Source organism: Mchenga conophoros, linkage group LG5 (assembly GCF_057382185.1).
Source record: "Mchenga conophoros isolate Kocher_MC1m ecotype Shallow Benthic linkage group LG5, M_conophoros_male_GT1.1, whole genome shotgun sequence".
Taxonomy (NCBI): domain Eukaryota; kingdom Metazoa; phylum Chordata; class Actinopteri; order Cichliformes; family Cichlidae; genus Mchenga; species Mchenga conophoros.
The window spans coordinates 11401116-11412490 of NC_140530.1; the positions used below are offsets into that span (position 1 = coordinate 11401116).

An 11375-nucleotide genomic window follows, 5' to 3' on the forward strand; every position below is an offset into this window, starting at 1 on the left:
GTATGAGTCAGTGACAAATTAGAAGTCAAACGAGTCATTCTGCTCAGCATGATGAGCACACTATGTCCCTGAAGCCACAGTGCACACTCATAGAGGCAGACAAGGAAAAGTGCATTGCGTGAATGCATGTTTGTGTACACGTACATTCAATTCAATTTATTTATATAGCACCAAATCACAACAACAGTTGCCTCAAGGCACTTTATATGTACATGCACACAAATGCACTCAGTGCAGTTGGGAAGATTTCAGAAAACGTGGGATGCCTAACTAATCAGGTGCAAGACAATGGCTTAAAAACAGAGGCAGTTTTCATGGTGCTCAGGTCTTGCGTGTGCCAAGTTGGACCCTCACGCGAAGAAACTTGAACCTGTATTGGCAAATATAGATAAAACAATAACTGGAATAGATGGGGAGCTCTGATTTGTTGAGAGGGAGAAAAGTCCCGGGAACAGAGAGATGAGAGGCAGAGGGGCTGACAATGTGTGGAGATACTTGTGGGAGTGAGACACCAGATGACCACAGCTGGCATTGCCAGCCACTGCTTCGGCAGTCCACTGACAGTGAGAACACAGGTTAAATATAAACTCTGTAATCCCCCCAACAAAAGGGCACTTAATGAGTCTGCCTGAATGGCAGGGTGGGAGCTACAGAGAGTGAGGTGGAAACAGGAATGCAGCTGGCATTTGTTCAACATTATACCACAACTACTCGGAGCGGGTCGGTCGCGCACTGAACAGAACCGCTTTCGTCCTCTCAATGACAAATATCTCGCTCTATTTCTCTGTCCAACTGGTTTCCCTGGCATGGGCCAGGGATCTGTCCTCACGCTGAACCTCCCAGGAACACGCTTGCCATTTTCAAACTGGGCTCACAGCAACTAAGCAGAAAAAAATTAAGATGGTGGGGAGATTATCGCCAATCTCGGGATTAAAACTCGTCACACCTTCCATGACTGAGAGATGATGACCGACTGCTAAGTGGCAGCCATAAACAGGAACGATAGCCCAGCTTGAAACGAGTAAGCGCCTAAATTATTCAAGAAGGTCAAAGAAGCACTGGTGGTTCTAGGACTCAGCCATTCTTAGATATGTGGGCCTAGCAGCAGCGCAGTGTCGCTTTCTCTCTATAACGACACCATTTAGTGTCAAGCGTCTATTTCACCCTGTGCTGGTGAAAAGCTGTGGACTACGCTATGCTTTACACCTTGAGGCAATAGGGCAGCGTTTCAAAGGTTTTCTGACACAGTGTAATACTAATACTCTGTGACTCTCATTAAAACAATCCTACAAATGCTTGCTGGGCAGGTAGCCTCACTGTGGTGACAACAGCCTAATAGAAGTAAGGTATGTGGGATGTCTCCATAACAACTCAAAGTGTAAAGCCTTATGCATGTAAAGCTAATTTTGGCTGCTCCTTTATTCACTGCCACAGCAGGTAGTGCCACATACCTTATTTGGCAATTTTTTAATGCCGGATGCCCTTCCTGATGCAACCCCAAAAGAGATTAGTGTCTCCTCCAAAGACTGAACCAGTAAGCTTTTGATTATTAGGCAAATGTGTAAATTTCTACAGTGTGCATACAAATGATGAAAACTGCCCAAACAAGTTAAATCAGGTCATAAATATAGATCCCATTTTTTAAAGCTCACAGCTAGCTCTACCGCAGGAAACACTCCATCGGATATGTGTGTAACAAGATCCTCCAGATCAGAGGTTTGCCAAATTAACAGGAGCTGAGTGACAGTGAGATTAACTTCGAAAAACCGCATGCGTTTAAGGAATCTCTGTATGAGACGTCAGGCAAGCCGAATGAGCATCACAAGGGTAAGGCTTGTGAGAAATGCCTCTGATGTAATCAAAAACTGGAATAGAAAGGTTACGCACTGTGGTTTTTATGCAAAAGCTATAAATGACTTTTAAAGGGTTACTAAAGCTGTTTGAATATAGTTCCAAACAAATAATAGTTCAAGCAAAGCTAGTTCCAAAAAAGTAGCATGTCACAAGTTGTCTGGCAGGATATACCAGAATCATTCAACTTACCATTTTAAAAAAATATATTTTTACTTGACCTGTTACTTTGCATAAACAGCCTCTGCACATGATCTCACTCAGGTCCTAGTCATTTTGCAGAGACTTTTCACATTTTCGGCTTTCTGTGGACAGAAAGTAGAACACAGCAGCCAAGTGTAATGTGCATTTCAAGCACATAATACAAGCAATGGTCCTGAAACACATAGTACAGACTACAAACCCATAGCAGTGGAACCCTGAAGACATGGGACAAAGATGTAAGAGTAGAAACTAAATACAGATTAAATGATTAATTATTGTGCAGTAAATCTGACTGGGGGGAAAGAAAAAAGAAAGTTTAAACATGTCTGGGTCAAGCGTGCACGCAAGCACTGTGGGAGATGAAAACGAGAAGTCTCTGTGAAATGTATGGCTCCGAAATTTATTTTCAGTCCGATGACAGCTTGTCATCATCCATCCAACCACCTGACTGCAGTTTCCAGAGGCACTATCCAGCTCAGGGGAGGCCAGCCATCCCAGCCAATGTCCCCACTCAGGCAGGGGAATCCCTGTATCATGTTTTAGATGCGGCTTACAACGATACCTAAGCTTTTAGTGAGTCCTCAGAGGTTTCCAGAGGTAATGTAAGGTGATGTAAAGAAGTCCATGCTCATAGGCATAACGTGAATGGGAGGATACCAAAAACAGAAGAAGAAGAAAATATATAGTCTAAGCAGACCTGAAGAATTAGTTGTTAAAAGCAAACAAAAGGCAAGCATAATAGAAATACTCGTTAGAAAGTAGCAGTGTTGGGGAGTAACGGAATACATGTACCGCCGTTACGTATTTAAAATACAAAATATGAGTAACTGTATTCCGTTACAGTTACCGTTTAAAAAAGTGGTATTCAGAATACAGTTACTTTGTTGAAATAAATGGATTACACTGCGGTACTTTCCTGTTTGATATTGTCGCGGGTCAGGACTGTTTGGGTTTTGTTTGACAGCTACGTTCTGTTGTTCCAGGCGGCAGCGTTACGGTTGCCATGGTTACAGGGCGACGCTCTCTCTCTCTCTGCGACTGTGTGTTTCCTGGGTGAGAGAGCGCCTTTTTGTTGTTGTTGTTGTTGTGCTAAGCTAACAGGCAGAATGCTACAAGCATAGCTCTAAAGAATGTAGCCTCATGGGCAGTGTAGTCCGTGTTGCAGGGAGAATGGACTGCCATACACGTTATGGGTCTGTGAGGGCGAGGAGGGAGAAAAAGGGGAGTGGAAAGGTATGAGTTGTCATCGAGGAAAAACGGCAGCTGGAAGCATGTAAATATAATAATAACCACTGCAGCCAAGAAGAGAGCCTGACGAGCCCAGTTGTAAGTAAGCTATTAAGACTCGACTGTACACCGTGTTCGTGTTTTCCTCCGAAACAATAAGTTCCGTTGGAGCAGCCTTTCAACGCCTCTCTCTGTCTCTCGCAAGAAAAGTTGACCCACACAACAAAGTAAAGCTATTTTTCGGCTACCAGCCGACAGGGACCCCGCCGTTTTAGTCAGAGGTCCCTTTACTACAGTTCGAAGTCGCTGACCTTCAGTAACAGTAATAAATCACACAGCAATAGTACATTCACGTTGTTGTAAAAAGCATGATAATATATTAAGTAATCCAAAGTATTCAGAATACGTTACTGTCATTGAGTAACGTAACGGAATACGTTACAGAATACATTTTGGGGCATGTAATCTGTATTCTGTAATGGAATACATTTTAAAAGTAACCTTCCCAACACTGGAAAGTAGTGAAACTTTCAATGTGTGACTGATTTATTGGACTATAACAGAGAAACAGTAAATGTATCTAAAGTGTAAAACTGCACAATTTTTTTTAATTAATCATTATTTGCAGCCCTATTTTATATGGAAGAGGATTAGGGCCACCGAAAGAAAAAAAAGTGGGCACAAATTTTTTTTTCTTCTTTTCCATTCTGAGAAAAAAGTCAGAATTGTGACTTTACCCACTCCATGACATGCTGGTCAGTCACAGGAGCACGTTCAGCAAGAGACTGAGATTACCAAAAAGCACCACTGAACGACACAGGAAATCATTCCTGCCTGTGGCCATCTCTCTGTACAACTCATCCACTTAACACGCTGTATACTGCAATAGCTACACCCTTTTTGCACATGCTCTTCTTTCTTATTCAGCTATTTATCAATAAGTGACTTATATGTGTATAGATAGATATGCATGTATATATTGTATATATTGTGTCTATTTCTTACTTAGTGTATTGTCTGTCTTTGTTACTGTTTATACTGGAGCACTGTAACCAAAATAATTTCCCCTAGGGATCAATAAAGTATTCTGATTCTGATTTAATCTCAGAATTCTGACTTTTTTCTCAGAATTCTGGTAAAGAAGGAAAAAAAAGACGTGCCCACTTTTTTATTCCAGTGGCCCTAATCCTCTTCTGTAATTTTATACAGCTGGCACATGAGGAATGCTAGGTTGCTATTTTACTTGCTATATTTCCTGTTTTATATGTTTAAGATATATTCAGATTTAAGATAGGATAACACACTTAAGGCCAGAAGAAACCGAATGCAATACCTGACTCTAAGTCAAAATATTTTGCAAACTTAATATTAAAATGTAATTTTTAAATAACAGTCAATAGACATTTTGTTTACCAGCCAAAAACACACTTTAAATCTTAGCTGAAAAAACAACAATAAAGTGCTTTTTCACTGCTTTGGCTATGTCACTGTGGTGTTTGTACTTGTGTGGGCTGTTTTATTCACTACAAAACAATTCACAGTGCTGCAAAAAAGTATTTCACCCCTTCCTGATTTCTTACCGTTTGTGTACATTTGTCCTACTTAAATGTTTCAGATCATCAAACAAAAATATAGTCAGAAATTTGCTGCTGCCCGATGACTCATCCAGGATGAGTAACTGATGGAACCATGAATTCTGCTCTCTGCCAGAAAATCCTGAAGGAGAATGTGCGGCCATCTGTTCATAACCAGAAGCTTGAGTGAACAGCAGGACAGTGATCTGAAACACACCAGCAAGTCCACCTCGGAAATATAACAAATGTAAGTTTTTGAAGTGGTCTAGTTAAAGTCTGGACTGAAATCAGATTGAGATGCTTTGACTGTAAACTGTGGAGAACCAGAAGACTCACACACATCCCCCCAATAATAATAATAATAATAATGTGCTGGTCCTCCATACCAGTGTGGCTGAATTAAAGTAATTCTACAAAGAATAGTGCGACAAAATTCCTCTACAGTAATGTGAAAGACTCGTTGCCAGTTATCACACATGCTTGATTGCAGGTCGTGGCACATCCAGTTATTAAGTTTAGGTGGCAGTTAGTTTTCTGCATAGCGCCAGGTAGGTTTTGAAGCTTTTATCTCTTAATCAATGAAATCATCACTTAAAAATTTTATTTTGTATTTAGTCATATTATCTTTGTCTAAAATTCAAATTAACTTGATATGAATCACTTAAATGTGACAAATATGTAAAAAAAAAAAATTATGCATTAACAAAATTGTTAATGCATTTCACAGCACTGTATATATTTACAATACTGGAGCATAAGTATTATTGCATGGTGTCAAATGAGTGATTTCTTACTTACTTACTTTTAAGTGACGAATGGAAACTACATCTGTTTTAGATGCAGATGTGTTTTAAATCTGTTACAATGGCCAATGAGCAGAGTTGCATAACAGGTCATGAACTTGAGTTTGCAGTGTGGGGGTGAGGGGTGGCAGGCAGCCAGGCCCCAGACAGATATCAATAGACAAATCCTTTCCAGAGACACATCCACCCATGTTCTCTCTCCTTGTGTGTGTGTGTGTGTGTGTGTGTGAGAGAGAGAGAGAGAGAGAGAGAGCGAGATCACTTATGAACAGTGACAAAGAGAGAGAATGGGCACACCTTTTTAAAGTGTTTGCTTTCTGGAGCCCACTCTGTCTCTTGTAATCTCAGGGCCTCTCCTAAATGCATTACTCAGTTTCTATTTTAAATTTGGCCATTTATTAAGCCTTTGGCAGATGGTAGAAAAACCTCAGAGGCACCACCCCATGTGAAACACACGTGCTAAAACATACACACATTTACATCAGAGAAGAAGGAAGGGATAGATTGGCTAAGACGACAATACTTTTTTGGAGAGCACATGGTGACACAGCGCATTGGGTAACAGCCGCGACTGTGGTCATTAACCTGACCTGTGTGAGTCAAAGGGAAAGGATGTGAAATGTAGAAGCACGGGGACGACTGAATGTGATGTGTTCGAAATTTTTCGAACATGGAGGTTCACAGACAGAGCACCGTGACCGGGGCACCTGGTGGTGTCAGTCTCCGGTGGATGATGTCAATGATCTTCATCTGCCTTATGAAAACCTGCTAATAAACTACACAAACCTTCAAACCTTCCCTGTGGTCCAGCCACATATACACTGAGGAAAGCAAAGGTCTAGTCAGACAAGATAAATGTAGATTATTTTCCATAAGTTAACAAAAAACAAATTTCTTAGAGATTTTTTTCAAGTAATGCATAACTACCTCAGATACCTTCATTTGAAGCATCTTTTTTATTTTATTACAAAAGTCCAGCTGCCGGTCCAGCTGCATTGTTCAGCAGAGAACAAAAGAGCAAGGACAGCAGACTTTACTCAATTGCGGCTTTGATATAATGACGTAGATCAGCGCCCAAGCAATTACAAAGGTCAGGGCAGTGCTGTGAAAGAACAACACAACTCTATGAGATGACATCTGCACAGATTAACACAGAGAATCAAGCTTTCCTAATGTCCTTGGAGCTCGTTCAAGGAACATTGAGTGGGTTTGTTACTTTGAACTCAGTCAGTCTGAGGAGACAATGCCTACTTATTGTCTCAAAGGACAAAAGCGGGGGTCAGTCACTGTTCCCTCAGATAACAAGCCCTTGTCACACCATGACTGTATGGATCATGGTGGGTTATGTCACAAGAGCTTTACAACAAGACCTCCTTAGAAAAATACTTGTCTTGCATCTGACAGTTTGGATGATGCTGACTGTGGTTTAAGGTATCTGACTGTTCATACCATCAAACACAAAAGACAACTTTTGGGGAAACTGTAAACAAAGGCTGAGAAGTTGATCAGGTCCTCGTCACGTAATATGTTTTACTTGTCAAAAAAGGAAGTTTGTAATGATAATAAAGGCCGACCGTGTACGTTTATGCATGTGTACGTTTGTGTAATCCAAGTGATCACATTTGGATAGCACTAAAAATAACTGCCAAGATCCAGTGTGATCAATCACTCAGATCACTTGCTAAAGTGGTCATGTATTCATTTTGACCAACTATCATTTTTTGTGTATTCTTAACAAGGACATAGCAGGAAAGTGTGCAGTCAGGTTAAAATGCACCTGCAGTCAGGGTAAAAGAAAGTAAATTTTAGGGTTTTATATATGTATAATGATCTGGTCCTTGCCAGGTTGTAAAATGATTTAAATACAACCTGAGGTGAACAACAACATTTGACATATTACATCATGTCATTATTTGTTTAATAAAAACTAAACCAAAATGCAGAAGCTGTGTGAACTCCATGAGTCAGTAGCTTTTAAGAACCACCTACCTAAACTTACCTAAACATCTGCAGATGTAGCTTTTGAGTTTTTGTAGTTCCTCTGTAGGTTTTCCTAACTTTAAGACTTGGTAAGGACCAGATTATTTAAATGTTTTAATATTATTTCCTGACACATAAAGCCTTTAGGAATAAAAGAGGTTATTCTTTAATTTTACAGTGACTGTGTCGTTAACTTTTTCGCTCTGTCATGTCCTCTTTTGCTGTCTCTTGTCTTATCAGCATTAACAACAGAAGCCAATGTCAATCTTTCTTTCTTTTTAACAAGACCTGGCTTCCAGTTTTCTTTCTTGATGAATAGAGACAGACAAGCAAATGTGCACAGAGTGGTACTGGATAGTAATAAAATTAAAATCTGAACACAAGCTGAACATGTGGGTACACATGATAGTCGTAGGTCGTACCCATGGTGCGTTTTAAAATCCGGCTCACATACAGGGATGACAGCTGTTGACTCTCTTTTTTCCCCCCTTTAATCACTGTTTATAGTCGGTGACATAGAAGAACATTCAGCAGCTGAAGAGACAGATTTTTCCAATTATCCATTGAAGTTATAAACAAAGGCAGAGAGAGTGTAAACACAGGATTTAATTTAATCCGGTGACCAAAAACATGACTCCCAGAGAACAGTAATGATGCTCTGTAAATGCTAAATGTGTAAATAGACATTTGATAACGCCATCAGCATATAAACTTTAGCAGGTCATGTTTCGTGTCATGTTTGGTGTTTACAGCTTGTTCTACTACACCTGAGTAGGACACTGAATAGTACAGGAATATAAAACCTGGAAAAGTTACTGCTGCTTTATATATAGCTAGAAAAATAATCAAAGAAATCTGCGAGATTTAGACAGACACATCTTGATGCACACTCAATCATCCAGGGAAGTAAATCTCCAAAAGTTGATTCTGTTCATCTGGACGCAGCGTTTTGTGGGAGAAATGTTTCGTCACTCATCCAAGTGACTTCTTCAGTCTCAGCTGACTGCAGGTCAGCTGCAGGACCAAAACGTTTCTCCCACAAAACGCTACGTCCAGATGAACAGAATCAACTTTTGGAGATAGACAGACACAGTTAAACCAGTACCAGTCTTTAAAAAAAAAAAGCATAATAGTAACAGTCTCTCAGCACTGTTAAACATTTCTGTAAATTGTACAGATACCAATTCAGTTTTGCAGTTTTGCAGTTGCAGCTTCTTCTGTATTTTTCCCATAAATAATAAATGCAATAATAGATTGCAGTGCATCATAGGAATTTAGCGTAATGTCACACTCTCAACCTAATAACAATGATCGTTTATTCTTTTTACTTTATGAAAGCATATTTCTAAAACCTGCCGAGTCGTATGTCATGAACCACTCTGCTTCTAGTTCAACCTGTTCAATCTGTTTGGCAAATGGCACAGAAAGTTTGCCGGTTAGAAGTCACTTTGCTCCAGTTATGCAAGCCTTGAAGCCATTCCAAATTAGTCGAGACGTCTGTGGGAGCTGCTTGAAAATGGAACACTACTGAATAGATTTTTTTTTTTGATTAATTAGAGCAAAAACATCCTTTCCTTGTGCCTGTCCATCCGCCCGGCTGGCTGGACCGCTCTCCACCTGTGAGGTTTTTATTCAACCACCAAACTGAATTGGTGAACTGGGCTTGATTGGCTTCTCCAGGCATTCTTTGTTGCTCTCCAAGACCACTGGGAAAACAGCCAGCAGGAAACCAGATGACAGCAGTGGAAAGTGTGAACAATAATGAAGAGGAAGAGAGAGGGAACCTTGCATAACCAACAGCACAGGATATTATGTGGTGACAAATTACATGGCAACAAATGAGGGAGGAGAGACAATGAAAATGCATACAATTAATTTGAATGATCTGCCAAAGTTTGGGTTTTAAATAAGTGTGGTTAAGCTGAAAAGGTGTACATTGTTTTCTCGGCATTGTCACTGTTAAATATAACAATCCATATTAAAAATGCAGAGTAACATTGGTCGCCCAGTGTCTTAAAAACTGTCTTATTTACAGGATAATTTAAGTGTTCAGTATTCTGATATCATATTTGGTAACTGCAGTACATTCAGCTGAGCACTGTCACATTTCTTCAGAGAAAGTTCGAATATTACTGCAGCTTCTAAGTCCTAAATGCTGCAGACCTGTTCTACTTCAACTGCCTTCCTGTTACCAGTCCTCTTCAGTGTCTTTCTGAGTCTGCAGACATTATGTATGCAAACACAAACCATCTGAACACTTTGCACCTTGTTAGATCCCTGAACCGCTTTCTGTCTTTTCATTATCATTGCGCTGCTGATTAACACATCACCACAGAGAGCCAGTTGGCTGTTCATTCCAGTTTCAAAAGGAATGACGCAAATTCGTGACCCATTTGGTGCCCTGTGGTCCCAGGCCTGCTCTCTTGGACTGAAGCCTTCTTGCTTGTACACACCCCGGCTGGCACTCAGATCAGAACAGCTGAGACCCAGTCAAAGAATCCAAATGTACCATAGGGGGTCCCATATACCTACCGCAGTCCCATTGAGGCTCCTCAGGTGCGTTCTGCTGTCTGCTGCGACTGGTATTTAACACAAGCACATTACATTGCATAGTTACATAATTTTTCAAGTGTTTTAGCCAGACATTTCAGAAACCTATTGAACCAAATGCTACTCCTTTGTGGCCTAGTAGTTGGCAGTACATTAGACATACTTCTTTATCAATTCCTTAAATGCAGATGCAGTTTAAAATCACAATTAAAGTAGTAGCACTTAAAAATGATGCATAAAGAGAGTTGGAACACTTAAAAAATTTGCCCATTGCCCGCTTGCCGAAACCCGGGATCGAACCAGGGACCTTTAGATCTTCAGTCTAACGCTCTCCCAACTGAGCTATTTCGGCTGGCGTGAATATACGCCGCCATCTACCGGTTATAACAAAATGGACATGTTTCGCTATATTTCGGTTGTAGTGATGACTACAAGCTGCAAACTGTAATGTATACATATAGAGCGCGTTTCATTTAATAGTAGTTTGCACATGTCCGTTTAAAACCACATAAATGAATTAACTGAGTAATATGAGCATTTCAGTTTATGTCGATTAAAAAACAATAATAAATCTAATTTCATTAGAGGACTGCATATTCCACTTTCATATCTCACGTAGCCTGTGCTTTCAAATGTATAGTTTGAGGCTCCACAAACTCGGTCATGAAATATCTACGTCTGCAATTTTCAACTTCCCCACCAGAGGGCGCTCTATCACAGGACATTAAGTGCCACAAGCCCTCTGGACAAGATTTGAACGCTATTCTTTCCTTTTCCTGCATCCATTAGCTATTACCAATAACATCTTATTTACGATACACTGAAAGATCAGCCTAAATTAGCGTATAATGGCATGCAGTCACATACAGTGTGTCATTCAGTGGATGGCTAGTAGTATATAGGCCAATACACAATACAATATAATATAAGCTTAAATTGATCCCAGTTTTACAATATCATGCGTCTTCCTCTTTACACAAACCTACTACATTTTTCAGTTTTTTTAGGTTACACACCGCCTGAACCATTTTCCTGTATTCCCATATGTTTGTTATTCTCTAATGAGAACTAGCTTTAGACATAAAAGCTGCAAACACTGAGCTGAAACATGCCTCTGCTGAAGTGAGACATGGACTTTAGATGCTTAGAGCCATCAGCTCCAAAAATTCCACATAAAACCAGTTTC

At 40.1% G+C, this 11375-nt stretch overlaps 1 long non-coding RNA gene and 1 other non-coding gene across 2 annotated transcripts; one reads left to right on the plus strand and one right to left on the minus strand.

Annotated features, from left to right (window-relative positions):
• Positions 1-3000: 3000 nt before the first annotated feature.
• LOC146573840 (uncharacterized) lies at positions 3001-9607 on the plus strand. The gene is made up of 3 exons (XR_014892558.1): positions 3001-3381; positions 4898-5103; positions 9197-9607. It is a non-coding gene; the product is annotated as an uncharacterized LOC146573840 (long non-coding RNA).
• An 861-nt stretch (positions 9608-10468) lies between these two features.
• On the minus strand, positions 10469-10541 carry trnaf-gaa (transfer RNA phenylalanine (anticodon GAA)). Its single transcript has one exon. It is a non-coding gene; the product is annotated as a tRNA-Phe (tRNA).
• Positions 10542-11375: the final 834 nt, after the last annotated feature.